This window comes from Triticum dicoccoides, chromosome 6B, assembly GCF_002162155.2.
Source record: "Triticum dicoccoides isolate Atlit2015 ecotype Zavitan chromosome 6B, WEW_v2.0, whole genome shotgun sequence".
Lineage (NCBI taxonomy): Eukaryota > Viridiplantae > Streptophyta > Magnoliopsida > Poales > Poaceae > Triticum > Triticum dicoccoides.
In genome coordinates, this window is record NC_041391.1 from 717,136,046 (window position 1) to 717,145,796 (window position 9,751).

At 41.4% G+C, this 9,751-nt stretch overlaps 1 pseudogene; it reads right to left on the reverse strand.

Moving 5' to 3' along the window:
* Positions 1-1,370: 1,370 nt before the first annotated feature.
* LOC119321651 lies at positions 1,371-3,481 on the reverse strand (annotated as a pseudogene).
* Positions 3,482-9,751: the final 6,270 nt, after the last annotated feature.

Here is a 9,751-nt window from a genome sequence, read left to right on the forward strand (position 1 = left end):
AGGTTTCTATCCTTCACTCAGTTTAACGCGTGCCTTCCTTGACGCCAGTACTTGCCCCAAAAAATAACCAAGAAGGACTGACGGGGAAGAAAGAAATGGTAACAAGCAAAAATCAAGAATGAGATAGATTTGAAGTAGGAACACGCTGGCAAGTGTCATCTTCATAACATCAATATTACTAATAGGTTTAACAGTGACTGTTTATACAGGCATAATGTCTAATAATTTGTATGCTTATGGTTCTAGCCACCCCTACCCCCCTCCATTTACCTAATCATGACCATGCATTCCCGTCGTCGACGGACGTGCAAGAGAGGAAGGCATGCATCCTTGCCCTATCCTGTTCGGCCGTTCCCCTGCCTGTCCCGAATCCTCCTCGTCTCATAGTTGCCGCCGGTATTAAGCTGTCCGGGTGTGGCATCAGTGCCGTTTGAACTCTATCCAATGGGCCGCGTCAACTTCTTACACATACGTACATGCCTTGGACCAATCAGGGTTTAGTATATAACGAAGCATTGGTGCTTATAGATTCGTGCAACAAAAATGGCTGGGAAAGCACATCTCACACAGATATCTAGTGCATAGCTGATTACAGAGCTTGCAAAGCACAAATTAAGATGGCTGGAACAGACCGACACAACCAAAGACAACTACAAATCGATCGGCACAGATGGCCGGAATAATGAGGCAAATCGATCGGCACATCGAAGGGCGGGCACACAACTACACATAACAGTAACCTCAAAAGGATGAAATGAAACTCCATATGGGCGACCCAAACGTACGTTCCTCTCTAGACCATGAGTTCTCTAAGCTTTGATAGGTTGCCGCACAAAAGAAAAAGCCTGACTGGCATACACAGAAATCTCAACGATTTCCTTTGTAAGGCCAACACTGCAACATGCATGTTTACAAGTAACTGCAGACGAGAGACAGGAAATCCTACGAATTGCTAGTATACCTCAAGTGGCCTCGACCTAGCTAGTTAGCACCCAACATGCATGCAACTTTGCTGAGGTCGATTACTGGTCATTCCATTCATGTACTGGGATTAATTGTTGATGCCAGCAGCACAAGACTCTCTGGTAATATCCAGCAGAATGTCATCATAATGTGTCTGCCCAACACCAGTCTTCTGTTGACACTGAAATACCCAATCCTCTACCGATGGAAGCACTGCAAACGGTTGGGAAAAGTCAGAATTTAACAGTGAGATATTACATTGCCAAAAACCGTAAGCATAACATGGAGTAGAACCCAAACTGTTGACAAAATGACCCGGCTTCCATAATTAACTAACTTTAGTAAGTTATGTTTATAATAAATCAGGAGAAGTAATGTACGTACATGTACGCCTGGTCGATCATAACTCAACCGCGATGAACGTAATCATGGAAGAATAGAGTAAGGTCGTTGTTGGGATGTGTGCTGACTGCTCTCTCCAGAGAAGCCTTTACGGCCTCAACAGCACTAATCGCCATATCCGTGCGCCTTAATTGACATTCCAAAGAAACGAGCCTCGGGAGATTTTCCATTCCGAAATCCAAAGCACCAGGAGTGCTGAAGTGACACTCGTTTTTAGAACAGTCCGCAAACAGAATCACCAGTTTCTCTAGCTTGGGCATACATCCTTCCGCAAACAGGAGACCCATTCCATCCCTCCTGGCGCAGTAAATAAACATGTTCAGCCGTTTGAACCCAGCTTTATCACTGACTGTTAGCCTTCGATCTTCAAAAGGAGACTCATCTGCTGTTCGATTGAGATCCAGAGTGAGAAGAGCGGGTAAGGCTCCAAGGATGCAGAGACCTTCATTCCCAATTTTCTCCACTTCCAAGCGTAACTTCTGCAGGTTGGCTAGTGATTTCACCCAATCCGGAACCTTTGAGAAGAGACAATAATCAGCCACAAGTTTTTGGAGGTTATGCAGTGGGGAAGTGCACCATGCTGTACCCGGGAAGGTGTTGTCGTCAACAAACTGCATTCTTAAAAAAGTAAGGTTATGTGCCAATAGGCTACAAATAGAAGAAGAAATAACTTCTATTTGCTGATCTTGCTCAATATCCATAAAATAAAGGTGCAACTTCCTCAGATTCTTTAGCTGCCCAAGCCCTTCGAGAAAGCTATATGACTGGTGGGAGATATCCACACACTTCAAAATCTCGAGAGCTTGCATCTTGGCAATTTCGTCAGGAAATGTAAGACCATTGTCAACTAGTAAGTGCTTTAGTTTTCCAAGATTGACAATACCTGCTGGTAAATCGTATATGTTTGACTGCCTTATATCCAACATCTCCAAGCACTGTAGATGTCCAATATCTTCAGGGAGCTGACTTACTGTTGTCATGGCAATGTTGAGGTACTTTAGCTGAAACAGCCTCCCGACATTTGCAAGATGGTGTTTGTTTAATAGTGTGCATCCCCAAATTTCTAATGGATCTGATCCTCCAAAGTCCATACTGCGCAAATGCCTGAACTCCATCATTGAGGGGATTTCCATTGTATTCCCAAACACATTAAGTGATCGGACATGAGACAATTCCTGGGCCATTGGCATGACATAATTTCCTCCCCCTTCAACTTGCATGGAGAGGCGGCGGACTCTTCCTTGTGCCCCGATAGGTAAACTTGGGACACCAATGAAAGTAACAAAGTTCTCTTCAATGGATTTGGATACTATGAAATCAAGAATTGTGTCATGAACTCGACAAGAAAGGACCTGACCATATAATCCCAGTTTCACAGGTTGGATCAAACTCCGATTGACGAGCTCGTTAAAATACCTCTCTCCTAATTCAAATGCCTTATATATGCAATCTTTGTAAACAAATCCTTCGGCAATCCATCTTCTTATCCGACCCTTCTTCTCAATAATAGAATCTTCTGGAAATAAACTCATATATAGGAGACAACTTTTTAGATGAGGAGGCAGATCATAGTAACTAAGTGACAATATCTTCATCATTTCTTCAACATTGGGATTCCTTTCAAGTGCATGACCAATTGAATCTTTCACGTGATTCCACACATCCTCTGTTCTCTCTCTGTTGGCCAGTAGGCCAGAGATAGCAATGATTGCTAGGGGTAAGCTATCACATTTTTTCAAAATTTTATTACAAACTTCTTCAAGGTTTGCAGGGAGATCTTCTTTGGAATCAAATAGTCTTCTGTGAAATAGTTCTCTTGGATGCACCACATTAAGAGGCATTATCCTATAAATGTCATCATAGTTGACGACCGGCATGCTTTTGCAACATTGTTAATACGCGTAGTGGTGATTATGATACTACGACAACTAGTCATGGGAAATGCACGCTTAATAACATCCCATGTTTCCACATCCCATATATCATCAACAACAACAAAATACCTGCAAATGGATTCTTAGAACATATAAGTGTTCTTTTAATACAAATAGTATACAACAAGATATAGACCAATAAAAGAAAAACATGTTCACAATTACAGTAAGAACGCTGACATGAGTGTTAAAATCATGGTTCAAAAAATCACGCCGAGGTGTGCCTAGCACCTTGCGACAAAGGATCAGCTAGCGCTCGATCATATTTGGCTCACGCTTGGGCGAGAAAGACACTGTGATGTATCTTTATCAGGGAAAAAACAGTGTGCTATAATAAAATAGCGCAACCCTTCAAATCCGCTATAGCGGAACTATATCTAGTGGGGAGTTTTGGGGCTCGGCCTCTTTGGAGGCAGAATTTTTTGAAACATTCCAATATCTCAAGGTGATTTATTTTTTTGTAAAAAAATGTAAAAGTAAACAAGGATGTGATGTATATGTGTGTAAAATTTTAGGATGAAATTCCTTGAAATGTGATCTATGCAAAAAAAAAACCACAAATTCATGGACTTTAAGGATTAATAGTGCATCTACTAAAAGGCCACATATTTGTCTTTTTTGTGTAGCACTAATTTTAACGCATTTCATCCTGAAAATATACAAACTTGTGCATTATGTCTCTAAGTATATGTATAATTATTTTTCAATTTTTATTAGAAACAGGCAAATTTTAATTTTGGTCATTTCAAATTCGGCTTCCATGGAGGCCAAGCTCCATTGAGCATTTTCGAACTATATCATACTATAGTAAATGATTGTACACTGATTTCATTTAGGGAGACATTACTTGGAGGCTGTTTGGTTTGGAGCCCCCGGCTGCCCGAAACTGGGGCGGCAAAATCGATCGCCAAATTATTGGTGCACCCTTGTTTGGCAGGGTTGCCTCATGCAAAACCAAAAAGCCTCAGAATGGTATAGTGTTAGCGGCGCTATTTTTCATAGATCTTTATATTAAATGATCTCTATTAGAACTTAATACTCTAATGTCCCTTAAAAAAACATTTGCATCTTCAGCCCACAAAGAGTTGCACCAGCTGGATTGATGTTTCTAAGAGAGTCTCATTAGCCTTTGAAAGGGTGTCGTATCAAATATATTAGTGTTTTCTGAAGATGGATTGATGGAAGACGGCGGCGACCACACATGAGAGTGCGTTGGACCGGCCGGTTTGTACCCTAAACCCAGTACGTGGCTCGGTTGGGGCCTCCGGCTTTAGGCGTTAGGCTTTGGTGCGATGTCTGTTTGGTATTAGGTCCGGACTATCGATATCCCTTCATCAAGTGGTTAGGAGTAGCGATAGTTGTTGCTAAGATGATGGCTTCGGACAAACTAATGTACTACTTTGTAAGATCTTTATGAATAATTAATAAAATGACTGCATCCATCACCTAGATGCAGAGGCCGGGGGTAATCCTCCGTTTTCTAAATATTAGTGTATTCTGCAGCTGCGCCATTCTCTATGCATGGTGCATCATGCACACACGGTTACTTTTTCATTTTAGGTTGCTAAATAGTTGGCGCTACAACATAGCGTATAAACTACTCCTTATGTAAAGAAATACTCCCTCCGTTCCTAAATATAAGTCTTTGTAGGGATTTTACTATGGCCACATACAGATGTATCTAGATGCATTTTAGAGTATAGATTCACTCATTTTACTCCGTATGTGGTCTATAGTGGAATCTCTCCAAAGACTTATATTTAGGAACGGAGGGAGTATAAGATTGTTTTTTTTGTGAGACTTCGGGTTTTTTTGTGAGACTTTGGGTGTATTTTTCAAGTTCAGGCACTAAAGTGAACATCGGTGGCAAGTTTAAGCACCATCTATGATATTACCTCCTTTTTTTTGACCCGAAACTGTGAGAATTTCTTCTCACCGTGCATTTTAATAAATTTTCGAAGGTTTTTGCAAAGCAAAACAACAGAGGAAGCTAAAAAGGCAAATCTGGGCTATCTATCTAAATGATGTAGGACCTCTTGCATTTCATGGAATTGTTCAGAAAGTGGCAGATGGAAGAGGCCCGAGAGGTCTGAAGCATGTAAAACAGAGTGCCTTTCCTGGAATTTTGAACGGCCGTTGGATGATCTAGATAGGGGAATCCATGGATGGCATTTCACTGCACAAATGTGGCCGGAGCTAGGAGACAACAATTAAGGACTCATACCCCACAAAGAAAAGTTGTCCAGCGAGATACGACAGCTTGGCATTGCTTAAGCTAAAACCCCCTTTTATTTACGATAAACAAACGTAGGTCCATCTCAAACCTCCAATGAATCAGGTGGCCAAACTCTGGTACAAATGTCTTTTGAGTTCAGGGTGTGCTTGGGGGACAGGGACCATGCCATCACCATTATCTTTACCAGACCATTCACGAATAGAGAGTGTCTCCGTTCCAAAATCGGGCAGGTTACTGAAGCATCCAAATAGTCGAGAAAGTTGTCTAGGAATGTAATGTAGCATAACAGCAGCGGCACAAAGCTTCCTTGATGTCTAGCTTGCTGAAGAATTTTCCTTTTCAAGGGTAGCGATGGCTCCATTGCTCAAGGGTTTTTCGTTAATCTTTTCCTTTTGGTAGGAGAGGAGAAGGCCTGTCGGGCAAAGAAGAAATTACAGTCCATTACCAGTTTAAATAACTTGGGGGATGATTCTTTCAATGCACCTAGCTAGTTCACATATTTGCAGAGACCGCGATTTACTTGGGGAGTAATAACAGAAAAAAAATCAAGAAAGATACGATTCACGATTGAGATCAAAATCAGGATAAAGATGTTAAATATATCAAGGAAGAAAAATTATATATCCTAGGTTGTACATAACCAGGTGTTAAATTCTTGTCGACAGAATGAGTTTCATTTTGGTCCCTGTACTCTGTTTCTAGACCAAATGGTCAGTAGTGCCATTACCAAATGGTGCGTTTTTTCCCTGCCTAAATTGGTTGGGAAAGTTCCTTCAAGAAAACCAAACAACAACTGATGATGTGCAGACCATTCAGCAACGATAAAGATAGAACTGTCAAGTTTGATCCCCCACCAAATTCTACTTAGACGCATCCGTTGCAGACTGCTACTGGACCATCAGGAGATTAGTCAAATTAATTGATGACTGCTAACATCAAATTTTAACAGCAATATATATAACACACCAAAGGAATATTGAGCTGTGAAAGACTTCAATATATATAACAGCATACAAATCATCGTGAAAACAAGAGGAACTCATCAAGTGTTTAGTTCAGGAACCTATAAATGGAGCACTGAGCTTATTTCAAAACTACTAACTTCAGAAATAGCTAACTAAGAATGCAATAAAATTGCACAATTTAAACAACTGTCAACACCAATCTCTGACTGAAGGCAGTTTACTCATTCAGAAAGAGCACACGTTTTCTGAATGACAACTCTGAACTGGGATTGTTGACAGCAGGAATTAATCTGGCCTCAAGATCGTTTCCAACAACATAGATCGGCCACAACGCTCGAGTGCCCAATAATCAGCCAGTACTGATCTGGTCACCACTGCAATTGATTAACAGATGAACTGTAAATCAAGAGTTAATTGACAGTAATACATACCAGTTGACAGGCTTATATTAAGCTGTAAACAACCGTAAGTAAATATATAACAACGTCCGAATTGTTGAGAGAACTATTGAGAAGAAACAGAGCGTAGCAAGCGCACAAAAGTTTGCTTGATAAAAGAGCACAACGACTACATACACGTGGATAAAAGAGCAAAGGAGAAATGTATTACCCGTACAGCTGCAGGATGATGATTTGCCAAAGAGCATGACAACTACAGAATGATGACTACAAATGGTCGCCCAATAATATTAAACCATCAACACGTATGGATGACTGATTATTACAGAAAATGCAGTACAGTAGCAGTCTTAACCAATTCTACAGTTTTGTATCATTATCCATAGCACATTATGCGACAGAGAAAATACAGTGAGCCGGTGTATCATAAAAGAGAGATGAATCGAGCTAAACACCCCGAACGACTAGCAGAAGCAACTCCCCTGTTGTTGGCTTCTTTGTTAAAAGTATCGGAAAGCTCCATCAAAGAGTAGACTAGGGTGGTTGGGATGTGTGCTGACTGCTCTCTCCATGGCAGTCTTCACGGCTTCAACATTGCCATCATCACCCCGAACACCAAGACATTTGACATTAGTGAGGCAAGGGAGGTTCTCAATTCCAAAGCCGAGAGAGTTAGCTTCAACCATGCGAAACGCATTAAGCTTGAGTTTTTCTAGCTTTGGCATGGAGCCTGTCCCAAACATCAGATCTACTGGTTTATAAAATCTGCAATAAATAAAAGTCTTCAAGAATCAAAACCCAACTTGACCACTGAATCTGAGCTTTCTGTTTGACTCTGTTTTTTCATTCAGATGCAAAACAAGCAGACTGGGTAAAGCCCCAAGGATGCAGAGGTCTTCCTGTTTGAGCGCTTCCACTGCAAGGCGTAGGAACCTGTGGGAGCTCACCTATGTCGGAACATTCTGGGTGCTAGGTGCCTAGCTTACACAGGGAGGAGATTCCTCATGTAAGAGGCCGCTCCAACCCTCTTCATAAATAGTCAGGGAGCGGAGATTCTGGGTGCCTAGCTTACACAGGTAGGAGACAATAGCTTTGTTGTGCCGCCAAGGCCGCACAGGAAGTCTAATGGCTGAATGGAAGCACTTACAACTTCCAACGTCTCTAGTGCTTGCATCTTTACAACTTCCAACGCCATGTCATGGAGAGCTCCCTCACCGCCGCTGTATAACTTTATCTTCCACATCGAGATCCTCGCCCTCTGCCAATTCGAGGATAAACGTGTGCATGGCGTCAAATTCATCAAGCCACCCCACGTTGCTCAGGAAAAACTCTTTTGACCCAAAAGACGCGGCGTCTTATATTCACTAATGAGTGCTTAATCATGTCATGTTGTTGGATTCCAACTCAAGCTATATCTTAATCACTGCTAATTAATTTCAGTTTAACCGCTTAGCTTAACAAGTCTTATCTACATTTTCATCCAGCCTAGGTCCATGAAACTAGTTTTTCTTACCGTAAAGACGAGAGCTTGTATTTTTTTGTACTAATAAGTGACTTGATAGAGACAACATTGGCTTATTTTGCAGTTACTCCCTCTGTAAAAAAATATAAGATCGTTTAGACACTGATCTAAATGATCTTATATTTTTTTTACAGAGCGAGTAGTCCACTCATCTCTCACCGTGACGTGATTCTTAAGTTTAGTGGTGATAATAGTTAAAGATGATGAAAGGGGGCCTTGGCGCAGTGGTAAACTTGTTGCCTTGTAAGCATAAGGTCACGGGTTCTAGTCCTGAAAACAACCTCTTACAAAAATTGTAGGGAAAGGCTGTCCCTGTGCAAGCAGGAGCTACATGTACCGGACTGCCCATAATAATTAAAGATGATTTTTGTAGTACTCTGGGTGCTATCAGGCGTGGACAATCTCATTTTAATGTTTGTTAGCATGGCTGCTTTCATGTTTTCGAGTGCTTAACTAGCTTGCTTTCCATCTTGCCTTTGCTAGTGTTCTAAAAAAAAACATTTGGCATATTTTAGATTGACGTTATCAAATCCAGGCTGGATCTGAAAAATTGCATACATAGGCTTGTTGTTGTGATGAGAACAACAACATGGTTGTGAAGCATCAAAAGGTTTTGTGGAGAGAAGAGTTGACAAAGGACTCGTTCTGCTGACTGATACAACTTGTGCATTTTTTTTTTTGCTAGCAGAAAGAGAATTTATTAATCAGGCGGTGCCCAAGTCTGCCATACAAATGTCAGGAATCTCATCAGCAGATACAACTTGTGCATTTCCAAGCCAATAGCATCATGATCTACCCTGGGGATAGATAATTTCACTCAAACCAAACTCAAACTTAGCTCCCCATCTACACCCTGCAAGTAGCAGCATGATGAATGAAGGTTCGTATAATATGGTGCATAGCTAATTTGCAGCTCCCCATCATTGGCAATTAAAAGCAGCCGCCAAAGTTGCCGTTCAAAACAAATCTATCTATCTACATAGATAAGGTTTGAGTGATTAACATAAGTTTTTTGCACCTATCGATCTACGAAAACTAACCAAGAAAAAACACTATAGCATGGTTTTGCAGATGAAGCATCCGGGAAGGTCACTTCTACAACAGGGCTGACAAGGATGGAAGCAACTTGTCCAACTATAATATAGTATAGACCAATAATGTAAGGGTCACAGAGTGAACTATCCATGGAAGGTTGTGTGAAGTTATGATGCAGGACCATTGATTTTGTCGCCAGCGATGAGAATCAGGGTGCGATAAGAGCACAGCGAGAGGTGGCAGGTGCTATGGGGCCCGACAGAGGAAAGTAAGGCGGCACCGGAGTGGATGCGGTG